Raw genomic sequence first — 14,773 nt, forward strand, 5'->3', positions numbered from 1 at the left:
TTTGAACTGAAGTTCCTTGTGTATACTTCTGAATTTGTTGTTTAGTCACTAAGTCATGTCTGACTCTTTGGGACCCCATGGACTATAGCCCCCCAGGTTCCTCTGTCCATGGGATTTTCTAGGCAAGAATACTGGAGGGGGTTGACACTTCCTTCTCCAAGGGATCTTCCTGACCCAGGGATAGACCCTGCGTCTCCTGCATAAGCAAGTGGATTCTTTTAGCACTAAGCGACCAGGGGAGCCCATGCCTCTGAATTGGAGATAGTCAAAAAGAGTTATTCCAGTCTAAGAATGAATCATGCTTACAGAACACACTGGTAACAGAAGTGTAGGTTATTTAGGATTTGTGGGGGAGAAAAGGAGCCCGTTCAAATGATCTGCTAATATGAACTTTTTTTTTCCCCATAATGCTTTCAAATTAGCAAACTGTGGCTAAGTAGATGACAGCTGGCCTCAGAGGTCTATAAACTCATTTTTATTGTGCCTCCTGCCAGCCAGGATCCATTGAATCAAATTAAGGAGAACACTCCACAAAAGGTACCCAGCTCCGCCCCCTTCTCCAAGCTGAGCTCCATTTCTCCCAACCCTTGGTCAAGATGCTGGGTCTAGAAAACCAGAGTGGTGGGTGCAGAGGCCAGTGGGAGGCAGATGTACCAAGGCCAAGTTGAAAAGACAAAACATCCTACTTGTCGAAGGACAGAACTGAGAACTCACAGATGGAGCACATAGTCCATGTTGAGTTCACACCTGCCCTCTGCTAGAAACAAAACCGATAGTCTAACACTGGGATAGAAATGACTAGGCCAGGAGGAGGCATTTCTAAGCACCAGAGTTGTCAACTGCCTGGAAAAACCTCCGCTTCTACTCTGAGTAGGCAAATCAGTCCATTCATTTGATACACTCCCCCAAAGTTTTTACTGTTTATAAATAACTGCAGCTCCCTTTCATGTTTCCACCTCCTGGGTCTGAGGACAGAAGGGAATGAGGCCTGGTAACCTTCATCTGCAACTAAGAAACAGTTTATGGCCGGCCAGGTGCAAACACCCTATCTAATCTCTGCCTATGTCTGTCTTGGAGCAGCTGCAGCAGTTGGAGGGAGTTATTAAATATCAAGGAAATGTTTGTGCCAATATTGTCCCACTTCAGGGAGGTAAAAGAAGTTTACAAGTTGTTTTCCATTTAGAAAGAGTGACAGTCATCACTGGGGAAAAGCTATTTTTATAGAGATCCCAACAATGGGGGTGAGGAAAAAGTGATCAAGTCCAAATGGAGACTCTTTATCAGTTTGTTTCCTTTTTGGCACCATGGCCCCTACAGGTACAAAAGCGTTTAAATGTTCTTTTCTTACTGCCACTGGTTCGCTGTGACTGTGGACAGGATCCTCATGTCTCAGAGCTTAAAATATGTTCACCTGGAAAACAAAAGTTTTCTTTAATGCCTCCTGAATGCTCAAGGATATTTTAAAGGTTAATAATATAATTCTGGGTACAGTAAAATGAGATCTTGAAGAAAGATAGTATAAGACCAAAGGAAGTTTTGTATGAATTATTCAGGAGGGGTGGTACATTGGAGTGAACGTTGGCTAAGAATCTGAGAGTGAGCATGGGCTCCCGGACTTGCTGAGAGCCTGTGGTGGAACAAGGCATCTGAGCCCATGAGGAGTTGATCTTTGCAAGACCCCTTTAGTTTTACAAATCTATACTGAATGCATATTACTGATCCAGGAGAGGGGTAGACACTGTGTCAAATATAAAGGAAATAAGACATAATCCATGTGTTCTTATAATGGAGATAAGACTAGCACAGGTGAAACAATTACCTATTGACATGACATTTTTTACAAAGTAAGATATTAATGTAAGAACAATCTTTATATGTGTATTTATATGTGTGTGTGTGTGTGTGTGTGTGTGTGTGTGTGTATGCCTGCATGCTAAGTTGATTCAGTTGTGTCCAACTCTTTTGTGACCCTATGGACTGTAGCCCACCAGGCTCCTCTGTCTGTGGGATTCTCCAGACAAGAATATTGGAGTGGGTTGCAATGCCCTCCTCCAGGGTATCTTCCCGACCCAGGGATCCAACCCATGTCTCCTGCATCGCAGGCAGATTCTTTACCACTAGCACCACCTGGGAAACCCTGTTAATTACTTCTGTATTATACTATTTCCTAAGGAAAAGTGATCTACTATCTAAAGAAGTTACTCAATCATGGACTACGTTAATAGTATCACAGTATTTATGTCTAGGGAGATAATAGTCTGTCTTTTCTGATCAGAACATGTTTTCAGTGTTTCTGTAAAGTTCATTTTTCTTTTTTGCTGCACTTGGTCTTTGTTGCTGAGCATGGGCTCTCTCTAGTTGTGGCGAGCTGGGGCTACCCTTGGTTGCAGTGCTCCGGCTTCTCCAAGGATGCTCTTGGCCCCATCGTGTGTTTTTCTGGAACTCCCATCGATCAACCCTACTATCTTCCATATCTCAATGGATCACTTTTACTAATAACATTTCCTCAGCCAATAACTTTATTTTAAAAGTTTCTATCCTAAATAAATACCCTCCGAACCTCATGTGTAGAAATATGTACCTTTTAAACTACTGCTTCTAATGAGTCCTTGTTAACCATCATTCTTAAAAGAATATTTAATGTCATATGCTGTCTCCACTTTTTGCCTCCCAGTCACACCTTCCTCATTTTCCAACTATGTTGAATATCATCAGCCTTTGCAAATACAATTGGCTTTAGAAGTCCAGGGTGCTTATTGGGTGCTTGTATGTTAAGGGCTGCTTATTTATCTGATTTGCATCCAGAAAGCATTCATAAGTCTGTTATGAAGTCTAGTTTTCACAAATGTGTTCTCCTACTAAATCAGGATGACTTTTAATTCACTTTGAAACTGTGAACCTAAACTCTGCATGATTTATTGACTCATTATTGGTTTTCTTATTATATTATTTTTAACATAATAAGGCTAACTACTTCAGCTGTTTTATACTTAGGAAATAATTTTGATGGTTATAATATTATTTTACTGTGGAAACAGTGGTATGTTGAGTGATACAGTAAATGAAAACTGGCTAGATTCATTTTGAATTACCAGTGGAATAAGTGTTTGTGACATGAAGGGTCTGAGAAAAGAAACCATATTGGCTGCATCTACCCTGGGACCAGCATTGTCGAGCACCCCAGCCTCTGAGAATAGAAGAGACATAAATCCCTTTGGCAAAATGCTTTGCAAATAATTTCCAAAAGGCATGGCAAACCTTAGGTTTCAACTGCAAGTATAATATCTTGCTAAGCTTCACCATCTAGACTATATTAGCAATACTGGTGGTGTTCAAAAGTTCTAATTCTTAGCAGTTTCAATTCTTAGACTATTTCTGCATCCAGTCGATTGTAGCAAGCAATATCCTTCAAGGAAAAATTCCTAAAATTTCCTAAAGGTAGAAGTGCAACAATAATTAATTTCCTGTTAAGATACAAAGAACAAGTTTCCTACAAGGTTTGGCTATTTTTTTTTTTCAGTTTCCTGTGCTTGACCAAAGCGTGATTAGAACAAGAAATTGCCAAAGATAGGATAGAATGAGAGGCAGGGTCTAGGAACAGTGAGGGGGTGGAGAGTGAGCAGTGGTATATAACTAGATCAAGTTCCATTACTAGGATTTACTCAAAAATTTAAAGAATACTGTTATATTAGTGGCTGTATTTTAAAATAGTACTTCCAATTTTTTGAAACATATTCACATGCACTATGCATTTGTAGGCGTTGCTCACAAAATGTACTCATTCTCAGCTTAAAATTAATTAGCCGGAGATGGAGAAGGTGAATGATTTGCCCTGTCTTCTGTTTCCTAGCTCAAAGACTTCTCCCCAATGCCACAGGCATGCGCTTATTTACTTTTAGCTCGTGTCTCAGATGGTAGAGAATCTGTCTGCAATGCGGGAGACCCAGATTTGATCCCTGGGTCAGGAAGATGCCCTGGAGAAGGGCATGGCTACCCACTCCAGTATCCTTGCCTGGAAGATTCTGTGGACAGAGGAGCCTGGTGGGCGGCAGTCCATAGGATCACAAAGAGTCAGACATGACTGACTAATACTTTCACTTTCATCTCTTTTAGCTTCCATTTCTGAAATGAGAAAGGAGGCAGAGGGAGAGAGAAATACAGCTAGACTTGTTATTAGAATAAATGGAATAAGAAGCCAGTGATACTTGGGGAGAATTCTCCAAGCACATCTAGGTGCTAGAATAGAGCCCTCCATTAATGAGCAAGAAACTTGCATGGCTACGTGTTTTCCCAAAGTAGGCTGCATTTCTAATCAACTTTTAAAGGCGGAAAACCCTTACTCTACATAACGCAGGAAAAAAACCCCAAATTTTGTACTGAACTCTAACCTCCACTTAGAGCCTGCACTTTAGTATATTGTGAAGTGAAGTGAAGAGCCTGCACTTTAGTATATTGTACCAAACAACATTATTCAAAAGAGTTATGGCTTAGCATTAAACAGAACCAAGGGGGAGGGAAAAAAAAAAAAAAAAGAATAACTTCAAAGTGTCCCAAGGTACAAGAAATGGTGTTGGGAATCCTCTGTTAAAGCTGTATGAATCAAATAGCATGCAGTTATTTTGTAACTGGGCTTTCCTGGTGGCTCAGATGGTAAAGAATCTACCTGCAATGCAAGAGATCCCAGTTCGATGTCTGGGTCAGGAAGATCCCCTGGAGAAGGGAGTGGCTACCCACTATAGTATTCTTGCCTGGAGAATTCCATGGACAGATGAGCCTGGCCGGCTACAATCCATGGGGTTACAGAGTCAGACATGACTGAGTGACTAACATATTGTTTTATAACTACCTTTCAGTCCCTTGCTGTAATTATTCATTTGGTTATATGTGCTTTATGTATGAGCTTCCCCAAAGATCTGAAAACGATATTACAGAGAACATGGTGATTATCCTTAAAGTTACTTGGGTTCTCAAAGGGTAATTGCAGTTTAATTTGCTAGGTCTGAATTCCTATCATGACCTCATGGTAATCATGTACTTACAGAGTGACTTTGCATGGGTATGGGGACCTCAGAATACTGTGTACTGGCTAAAGTACAGGGGAGTACTTGAGAACAGGTGCAGATCCAAAGTGGTGAGTGTGGTATGTTTGTACAAGCACCTGGCGGTACAAGGCTTGCAATAAAGATTATTACATGTGTGTGAGTATTGGGGGCACATGCAAACTTTCACCTGCAGGCTCCTCAGTTCTCTTGGAAGCTGACCAATTCTCAGAGTAAACAACCTTTTACCCCGTTAGGCAAGGGTCACTCCCACTTAGAAAGCTATACACCTTTGTCAGGTTTAACTAGATAGTCAATGGAAGAGAAATATAAATGTCTCACCTTCCTTTAAAATCAAGAACAACAAAAGTAAAAACGTCTTTCATTAAATATAAGAGGTACAAGTACAGTTTGGGAGGGGAACAAGAAAGATACAGAAGACTATGGAAGACCTTGAAGCATCAGAGAGCTGGGGTTTAATCAGAGAGGTGAAGGCTGACCTGGAAGGAGAGGCATTGATCTGCTAAGGGCTTCTCCTACGAGCTTGCAAGAACCAATTGTTAAATATTCGGGAATCTTGGGAACAGGTCGTTACTGTTGGAGTCTTGAAATCAGCCATGGTCGGAGTATTTATACCATGAAAACTGGCAAACGCTACAAGCCAGGGCTTCCAGTCCCCACCCATGCCAATTTACCAGGATATCTCTGAGTTAAAATATCATTAAAGGAACACTATAATGAAAACTCAGTTTTCTAATAATTCTTATGGGATAGGGTCTCCCTACTCACTAACTTTTAGACTTTAACCCTTCTGCTGTTGTTGTTTAGTTGCTAAGTTGTGTCAGAGTCTTTTGTAACCCCATGAACTGCAGCACACCAGGCTTCCCTGTCCTTCACTATCTCCTGGAGTTTGCTTAAACTCATGTCCATTGAGTCGGTGATGCCATCCAACCATCTCATTCTCTGTCATCCTCTTCTTCTCTTGCCCTCAATCTTTCCCAGCAGTAGGGTCTTTTCCAATGAGTCAGTTACTGACCTCAAGTGGCAAAAGCTTCAGCTTCAGCATCAATCCTTCCAATGAATATTCAGGTTAGATTTCCTTTAGGATTGACTGATTTGATCTCTTTGCTGTCCAAGGGACTCTCAAGAGTCTTCTCCAGCACCACAATTTGAAAATATCAATTCTTTGGTGCCAAGCCTTCTTAATGGCCCAACTCTCACATCCTTATATGACTGCTGGAAAAACCATAGCTTTGACTATACTGATCTTTGTTGGCAAAGTAATGTCTCTCCTTTTAATGTGCTGTCTAGGTTTGTCATAGCTTTTCTTCCAAGGAGAAAGTGTCTTTTAATTTCATGGCTGCAGTCACTGTCCACAGTGATTTTGGAGCCCAGGAAAATAAAATCTGTGACTTCAAATCTCTGTTCCATTTTTTCCTTCATTCTGCAGCTCTTCCAGCCCTCTCAAGAGACTATTACAACTGAAAACTAACTTGTAAGAAGACTGTGCATGCTTAGTCTCTCAGTTGTGTCCGACTCTTTGCGACCCCATCAACTGTAGCCCACCAGTCTCCTCTGTCCATGGGATTCTCCAGGCGAGAATATTGGAATGGGTTGCCATTTCCTTCTCCAGGGGATCTTCCTGACCCAGGGATCAAACTCGTGTCTCTTCCATCTCCTGCATTGCAGGCATATTCTTTACCACCTGAGCCACCAGGGAAGCCTGTATTTGCATATTAATACTCAAGAGCATAGATTTGAATTTGAACCCAGATCAGACAACCTGGGTTTGAATCCACAAACCTGTATACACCAGATGCGTGATTTAAATAATGCTCACCTGCTGGTGGCTCAGATGGTAAAGAATCTGCCTGCAATGTGGGAGACCTGGGTTCGATTTCTGAGTCCAGAGTCCAGAAGATCCCCTGGAGAAGGGAATGGCTACCCACTCTTGTATCCTTGCCTGGAGAATTCCATGGATGGAGGGGCCTGGCGGGCTACAGTCTAGGAGCATCACAAAATATCAGACATGACTGAGCAATTAATATTTTCATTTTTTTTCACCTCTTCAAGTTTTGGGTTGTGAAAGCATCATAATAGCTCCCCAATGTAATGGAATCATTGCAGGAATAATATCTTCCTCATAGTGCTGCTGTAGGTATTAAATAAGTTTTTTTCTTTTTAAACTTATTTTCTAATTGGAGGGAAATTGCTTTACAATGTTGTTTTGCTTTCTGCTGTACAACAACGGGAATCAGTCATAATTATACATATCTATATCTCGCCTCCCCCTTGAGCCTCCCTGCTCTCCTCCTACCCCACACCTCGAGGTCATCACGGAGCACCAAGCTGGGCTCCCTGTGTTAAATGGGTTCTCATGTGTAGTGCATTTGGAACTCTGGCCACAGGAGGCCCTATGTGTGTCTCTGTGACTGTATTTCCCTGGGAAGATGATCATGGGCATAGGCACACTGTAGACACTCACTAAATGGGAACGTCTTTTATCATGCTTTCTGCAGTTCTGTCATTATTCAGAACTGGCATTTCACTCTATAGGTGAAAACACATTCACGAGGGCTGATTGCACATTTTGTATACAGCGATTCCTAGTACATTGTGAGGTTTTATTTTGGCTTCTCTTTAACCTCTAAATTGTGCTGAAACTGATGTCCATCAGTAATTTTTCAGTTGGATCGTGATGCTTTCTTAGATTCTACACTGTATGCAAAAATAGTACCAGCCCTTCAAATCTCTATTATCCACAAGAGTCAGGAACCACAGGGAAACCTTCTGTTCTCCAGAATCTTAAGTCGGTTGTGTATGTGTGTGTTTGTTTTCTGCCTATAATCTCTTTAAAATATCTTCACTTATCTCAGTCCAAAAAAGGTCACTCTGTCATGCTGATCAATTAAATGAGATGGAGGAAGAGCAGGAGGAAGAAGGGGGAAATAATTGTGCCACTGGGAGCTTTGCCTGAGTGAGAATCCATGTAAGTGGTTTTATGCATGAATATAAATATATGTATATTCATGAATATACATAACTTGTGAGGTGCACAGTATTATGAACCCTTTTTTGTAGAAGAGGAAGCTGAGTCTTGCGGTAATGAACTTACCCAAAAAGTAAAGATAATCATTGGTACAGGAATCAAGGATAAGCCCTCTAAGCTATGAGCCTGTCGCTTAACCATTGTACTTTCTATTTTTAAGCATTTTGGATTCTGAGTTTGAAATAAAGCAACATATTACAAGTTGGCATAATTAAATATATCACAACATGTAAATCCACTCTCCAGGAAAAACGACACCACTAAAGTTTTAGTATTTGTCTATTTCCATGGTATAAATATTCCCAGTATGGTTGATTTCAACTGCCTAGCTTTTATAATCCCTACACTGCTGCTACTGTTAAGTCACTTCAGTCGTGTCTGACTCTGTGTGACCCCATAGACGGCAGCCCACCGGGCTCCCCCGTCCCTGGGATTCTCCAGGCAAGAATACTGGAGTGGGTTGCCATTTCCTTCTCCAATGCATGAAAGTGAAAAGTGAAAGTGAAGTCGCTCAGTCGTGTCCAACCCTCAGCGACCCCATGGATGGCAGCCCACCAGGCTCCTCCATCCATGGGATTTTCCAGGCAGGAGTACTGGAGTGGGGTGCCATTGCCTTCTCCAATCCCTACACATCACTGATTAAATATGCCATAGGGTGGGGAAGGAGATTTTTATAAATACCAATGCGTGGGCCATTTTTGCTTGGTGAGTGAGGATTTGAGAGAAGTCACAAGGAAAGATAGGGTGCCCAAGAAGAGGGGGAGAGGCGCTGTCAGAATCTCTCTGGCCCCTATGACCCACACTGACCATACACATTCAGGGCGTGTAGTGTCTCTGGTGGGTTCTAAGCCAAGCCTTTTGCTTAACCATTCTACTTTTTGTTCTTAAGCGTTTTGGATTCTAGAGTTAAAATAAAGGAACGTAGTATAACTTGGCATAATTAAATATATTACAGCATGTAAATCAGCTTTCTAGAAAAATCAACAGCACTAAAGTTTTAGTATTTGTCCACTTCCATGGTGTAAATATTTCCAGTATATTCCCAGATTTCAAGTACCCAGCTTTTAAAATTCTTGCACATAACTGGGCAGTCAGCACCGTGGCACAGACCTGCCATCCGAGGAAGGAAACGTGCCCCGCCTGGAAGGCCTCCTTGCCCCATAGAAATGATTTCCCACCTAGAGCTTTGGTGCTTGAAATCTACCCCCAGTAGGTAGCCATGCCTTTTCCGGAAGCCCTAGGTTCTTCAAAAGTATGAGTGCCTCTGAGGAAATAAATGAAACCTTATGGATTATTTGTACCATCTAGGGGCTCATTCCCTGATAGCAAGTTTTGAAAGAAGGTGGCACAGTGAATTTCTGAGATTTGGACTCTTGAATGGGAGCTCAAAAAAGGGTACAGGAGAGATGGCCTCTGTTTGGTTCTCTCCAGGTAGGACCCCCTCCGCAAGGGTGGCCTACACCCACCCACTGCCTCAAAGTAGAATCCCTGCTTTATTTAAATGTCACTTACTACTCATAGCAGTCACCTAATTACATGGAAGGCGCTTTTCCATCCAATTTTTAAAAAATATTTATTTATTTATTTTTAGAGCTTCCCTGATAGCTCAGTTGGTAAAGAATCAGCCTGCAATGCAGGAGTCCCCAGTTCGATTCCTGGGTTGGGAAGATCCCCTGGAGAAGGGATAGGCTACCCACTCCAGCATTCTTGGGCTTCCATTGTGGCTCAGCTGGAAAAGAATCCGCTTGCAATGCAGGTGACCTGGGTTCAATCCATGGGTTGGGAAGATCCCCTGGAGAAGGGAAAAGCTACCGTCTCCAGTATTCTGGCCTAGAGGGGTCGCAAAAAGTCAGACATGACTGAGCAACTTTCATTTTCACTGTTTTTGACTGTGCTGGGTCTTCGTTACGCGAGGGCTTTCTCTGGCTGTGGCGAGCGGGGACTGCTCTCTGGGTGTGAGGTGCCTGGGCTTCTCATTGCAGTGGCTTCTCTTGCTGCAGAGCACAGGCTCTAGAGCGGGTGGGCTTCAGTTGAGGTTGCAGCGTGTGGACTCAGAAGTTGCGGCTCCCACGCTCTAGAGCACAGACTCAGTAGTTGTGGTACATGGGCTTAGTTGCCCTTTGACACGTGGGGTCTTCCAGGACCAGGAATTAAACCCTTGTCTCCTGCGTTAGTAGGTGGGTTCTGCCCCACCCCCGAACTTCCCAGGTGGTGCAGTTGTAAAGAATTCACCTGCCAAGGCAGGAGACACAAGAGACATGGGTTCGATCTCTGGGTTGGAAAGATCCCCTAGAGAAGGAAATGGCATCCTGCTCCTATTCTTGCCTGCAGAATCCCATGGACAGGGGAGCCTGGCAGGCTACAGTCCACGGGGTCACAAAAGAGTCAGACACGACTGAGCCACAGGACACACACACACACCAGGGAAGACCACTCCTTCCAGTTTTGATCTCTCTGTGTGCTATTGGAAAACTTCCTCATTCAATCAGGATTTGTGTCAAGAGAACCAAATAAAGAAAAGAAAAAAAAAAAAAAGGACCAAATAAAAAGCAAACAGAAGGTCTTCCCTGATGGTCTAGTGGTTAAGATTCTGTGCTTCCTCTGTTGAGGGTGCAGGTCCAATCCCTGGCTAGAGAACTAAGATTCCACATGCTATGGGACACAGCCCCCCCAAAATTTTTATAAGCATTCAGTAAAAAAAGAAGCAAATAGAAAAATAAAATTCATAAGGCACAAATAGGGGGAAAATGGCTCAGTCCTTGCAGAACAACTGGCATGGGTCAAGGTGGTGATCGTCTGTATGCAATCCGTACAATATGTGTCCTTCTGGCGTAGAACCCGAAGTGCCTGTCCTCTGAGGGGCCGGTCGCAGATTGTTCTGTAGAGTGCTTAGCACATCTCTGAATGTCGGGGATGTGAGATCTCCTTAAGGGCATGTCCTGTCAGAAGAAGGTGCCATGCAGATACTAGTATTGTTACTCTTTCAGTGCACATTTATAATTGACTTTCTGTTACACACTGCAGCAAGTTAAATTAATTCAGTATGATTACAGTCATTAAACAAATGCCTGGTAATGACGGCTTTCTTATTTTAGCATTCCTCAAATCACTGGGGTGATACCATATAAGGCTGTTTGCTCTATTGTCCATTAATTGGGATGCACAACCTGCTTTTTGCAATAGAGCCCCTGCACACTGCTTTATAGCAGCTGGACCATGATTTAAGGCTAACCGCTGGATGAATTTACCTGCGAGCTTTCGCCTATTGCTCATGCCATTCCGTTAGGTACAATTTACTAGTTCATTACGGCATACCAGTAGCTGAAGGCAATTTCTACCTGCTAAACAAAAAAAAAAGCAGTGTGCTTTTAAAACCAAAACACAGGTGAGAACTCTCTCATCATTCTCCTTTCGGTGCTGAAATGAACCTGAACAATAGGAACCGTGAAGGCTTTCACCTGTGTTTGCACTAGGACTGTCACCCCAAGAATCACCTGCCTTCTCAGCGAGCAGGACAGAAACAGTTAAGTCCCGAAGGCTGTGAGTTAAAAACTGCCTGAGAGGCACGCAATAGGAGGTGTCCCTGCCAGATGCGGGTTTGGGGGGGCGAGTAGCCCTGCCAGGTGCTGCCCTCCTGCAAGTCCGCTTCACAGTCAAGGTCGTCTGACCGGTGCCACCCTAGAAACGGACCCGCTTCTGTAGAGGACATTGAGCAATCACACCCTGCAAGTCAGCTGACTGCTGTGTCATCGCTATTGCTTTCTGCATCACCGCTCTGCCCCAGCCCTGGCTCCTGCCGGTTCCTCGTCACAAGGCGTACAACTAGGCAAAAAAAAAAGCGACAGTTTGAAAGTGGTCTGTTCCTGCTGCTACCTAGCATTTCTTCCTTGAGGAGCATTTACCTGTGTTTAGCCAGGAGCAGAGAAGCAGTCTGAATGCACACGATGGCTTCACACTTGGCAGCGTGCGTTTGCAGCAGACCAGGTACTGCCCGGAGCCCGGTGGCCAGACCTCCCCGGTTGGAGCACGGCTGGCTCCCCAGCACTTGTGGGAATAGTTTGTGGGCTTCTCACGAAGCGCGGCGCCCTACCTGCGGGATAAAGGGTAGGACAAAGGAGGTGCTGATGCTGTGTGCCCGGTTAGGGCCTGGGCAGGCAGATTCCTCCACCGCACTGATGTTCCAAGCTCCCCGTTCGGGCAGCTCACGGGACTGGCCCAGATCCCCGGCTCCTCAGTTAGAACACGATTTAAAGGAGAAACCAGACTCACTGACCTAAATCCATCCCAGTCCTCTCTGGATTCGGGGACAAGCTGTCGACCAGCAGTGACACAGCCAGCCATCAAGTGGAGAATCTTTGTGACTGCAATCTGGGAGCAGGTGGAGCCTGGGAGATTGACAGTTTAATTGCGGTCCTCCGATGGCTTCTTGTTATTTTTCCTAAATAATCGTGCTCACTAAGTTGTACGCTTGCCTGGATTAGTCTGCCTTCCATGCAGTCTTCATCTGTGCTGGTTGGAAATCAGGGTGCCAGGCAAGCCTGTTTAGTGCTGGCTCCTTCCTGCGTGATGTTATTCAACTGGGATGGGTCATTCCGACAACAAAGAAGGAAGCAGAAAGCGTCACTTTATCTCCTCTTGTGATGTTAGTGGAACATAACTCTTCTTTGCAGCGATTCCCTCATCTTTGTGTGTGTGTGGGGGTATGTGTGTGTATGTGTATGTTTTAATTCATAGAATCAAAGAGCCTCACTGATATCATCATGAATGTGTGTATATGTGTGTTTAAAATGATTTTTGGGGAAAAAAAAGGCAGCCTGTGGAGACAGCGATTTGAGACAGCCACACTTTTAGGTTACTGCCAATTTGAAATACTTTGGGTTTGTGAAGCCGAGCCCTAAGGGACAAGCTGGGTAACTGAGAAAGAGATCGTAGATAAAGAAATAAAAATGACAAGCATAATGGAGGCTCTGCGGAAGGATCGTCAGAGCATCCACTCCTGGATGGCAATTGCACCAGGCTGAGATTGAATAATTCATAGATTGAAATTACCATGCTTTCACCTTTCCATTTAAACCGGCATGATCTGAATCTCTAATCAATTTCCAAGATAAAGGAAAATGCCAGTTTGAATCTGAAGAGCTTTTGAAAGCAGATGCGGCATCCCTGAGCCTGAATCTTTCAGTATCTTTCACAATTATCCTGTGAGAACTATACTTCATCACGAAGCACCACTACCAGGGAAAATGACTGTGATTACAATAGCAACAATAGAATACCATCAAATGACCGCTAATTTAGCTAATTTGCTGAGACTGACTATATGCTTTTAATGCCCATGGTATGTCACCCTGCCTGGAACCCTGATCGCTCTCCCTACAGAACAAAAATGAGGCAGTGTGTGCGATACCTCCACATTCTCCTAGGTTTCAATGTCTCTTTTGTTGGGTTTGCATTTGTATGTGTGTGTGTGTGTGTGTTTCCAGTGCCTATAGCCCAAATGGCCATTTGGGGAGATGGTGAGCCTGTTGTGGATTGGGGGTTGATTCTTCGGTATCGGAGAGTATGGACTTGTTTTTACACCCTTTAAATTTTAATGTATACAAGCATGTGTTTACCAGAAGGGAGGGAAGATTCTATTCTGGGAGAGGAGTTTAAAAAATGCAGCCAAGATGAAGTTTTCATCTTTGTCTCTATTTTGAAACAAATGCTGTCTGCTTTCAGGTTAGAGAGCCCAGGATTAGAATCCGGGGTGATAACGTTAAAAACTTCGCAGGTTGAAAGCAGCTCAAGAGACATCCAGTAACAACTGGATGCAGCCCCTTTTAAAGAGCATGTGAGTCTGAGTGAGTCAGTGAAGCTTCGGTCCTTGACTTTGGTTGCTGTTTGTGCCTGCTCTCTCTCCAAGCAGAAGTTTCACCTAAACAAGTGCTTCAGGTTCCATCTCTAGGGTCATTGTGCCACCCCAGGACCATGGCGTGGCTCTTCAAGCCTCCGTGGAGAACAGACTGTAGTCATTTAATAGGCGCAGGGACTTGTGGCATTTTACTCTCACTAGCAGATAGTATGTGGGCTCCCGCTTGTCAAGTGAGTTCAGTTTGACTATCTAGATAGAGTTTCTGGGATGACAGTCTCTGGTGGTTGGGGGAAGGTAGGGTTGAAAGGTACCTGTCCAATATTGTGAGTTTTTGGCTGAAGACTCTGAGCTCTGGTGTATTTCTTAATCCATTACCCCAGCTTTACCCCTCCCTGCACCCCTGCAAATAGAATTGTCAGAAAGAGGTAAGTTCTGTTTCTAATTGTTTCTTTAGTTGATGATGTTCCTTGTTGTCTGGTTTCAATAGGTATATGTTTTTTTATGTTGTGCTTTTTTCCCCACTCATTGTTATTCTAATTAACCATGGGATAACAAACAACTTTTTTCCTGTGTTTCTTTCTAAATACAAAGAAAACATGGTGTTTTTAAAAAGTGATTTAAATATAGTTTTTGTTTCTTTTCTCTGAATACATTCAAGGTTTTAAGGCTTTTCAAAGGAAAAGGGGAAACAATTTTACATACGACATAATTTATTTAAAAATAGCAACAATTCACTGGAGATCAATTGTGTTACCATACTGTTTTGTGAGATAGCTCACATTTTAAATACTGAACCTATTATGCTTATCTTTTGGAAAAGAAGCTTAGCTC

The 14,773-nt window shown here is 43.3% G+C and overlaps 1 long non-coding RNA gene across 1 annotated transcript in view; it reads right to left on the reverse strand.

The window, feature by feature from the left end:
• The window catches only part of LOC114109735 (uncharacterized), a 33,199-nt gene extending 20,746 nt beyond the window's left edge, over positions 1–12,453 (reverse strand). The window contains exons 1-2 of the long non-coding RNA XR_003586318.3: positions 12,362–12,453; positions 1–12,178 (exon numbers count right to left, since the gene is read on the reverse strand). The exon at positions 1–12,178 is cut by the window's left edge and continues 20,746 nt beyond it. This is a non-coding gene — a long non-coding RNA (uncharacterized LOC114109735). The remainder of the gene's footprint in view (positions 12,179–12,361) is intronic.
• Positions 12,454–14,773: the final 2,320 nt, after the last annotated feature.

Source organism: Ovis aries, chromosome 20 (genome assembly GCF_016772045.2).
Source record: "Ovis aries strain OAR_USU_Benz2616 breed Rambouillet chromosome 20, ARS-UI_Ramb_v3.0, whole genome shotgun sequence".
Taxonomy (NCBI): Eukaryota; Metazoa; Chordata; class Mammalia; order Artiodactyla; family Bovidae; genus Ovis; species Ovis aries.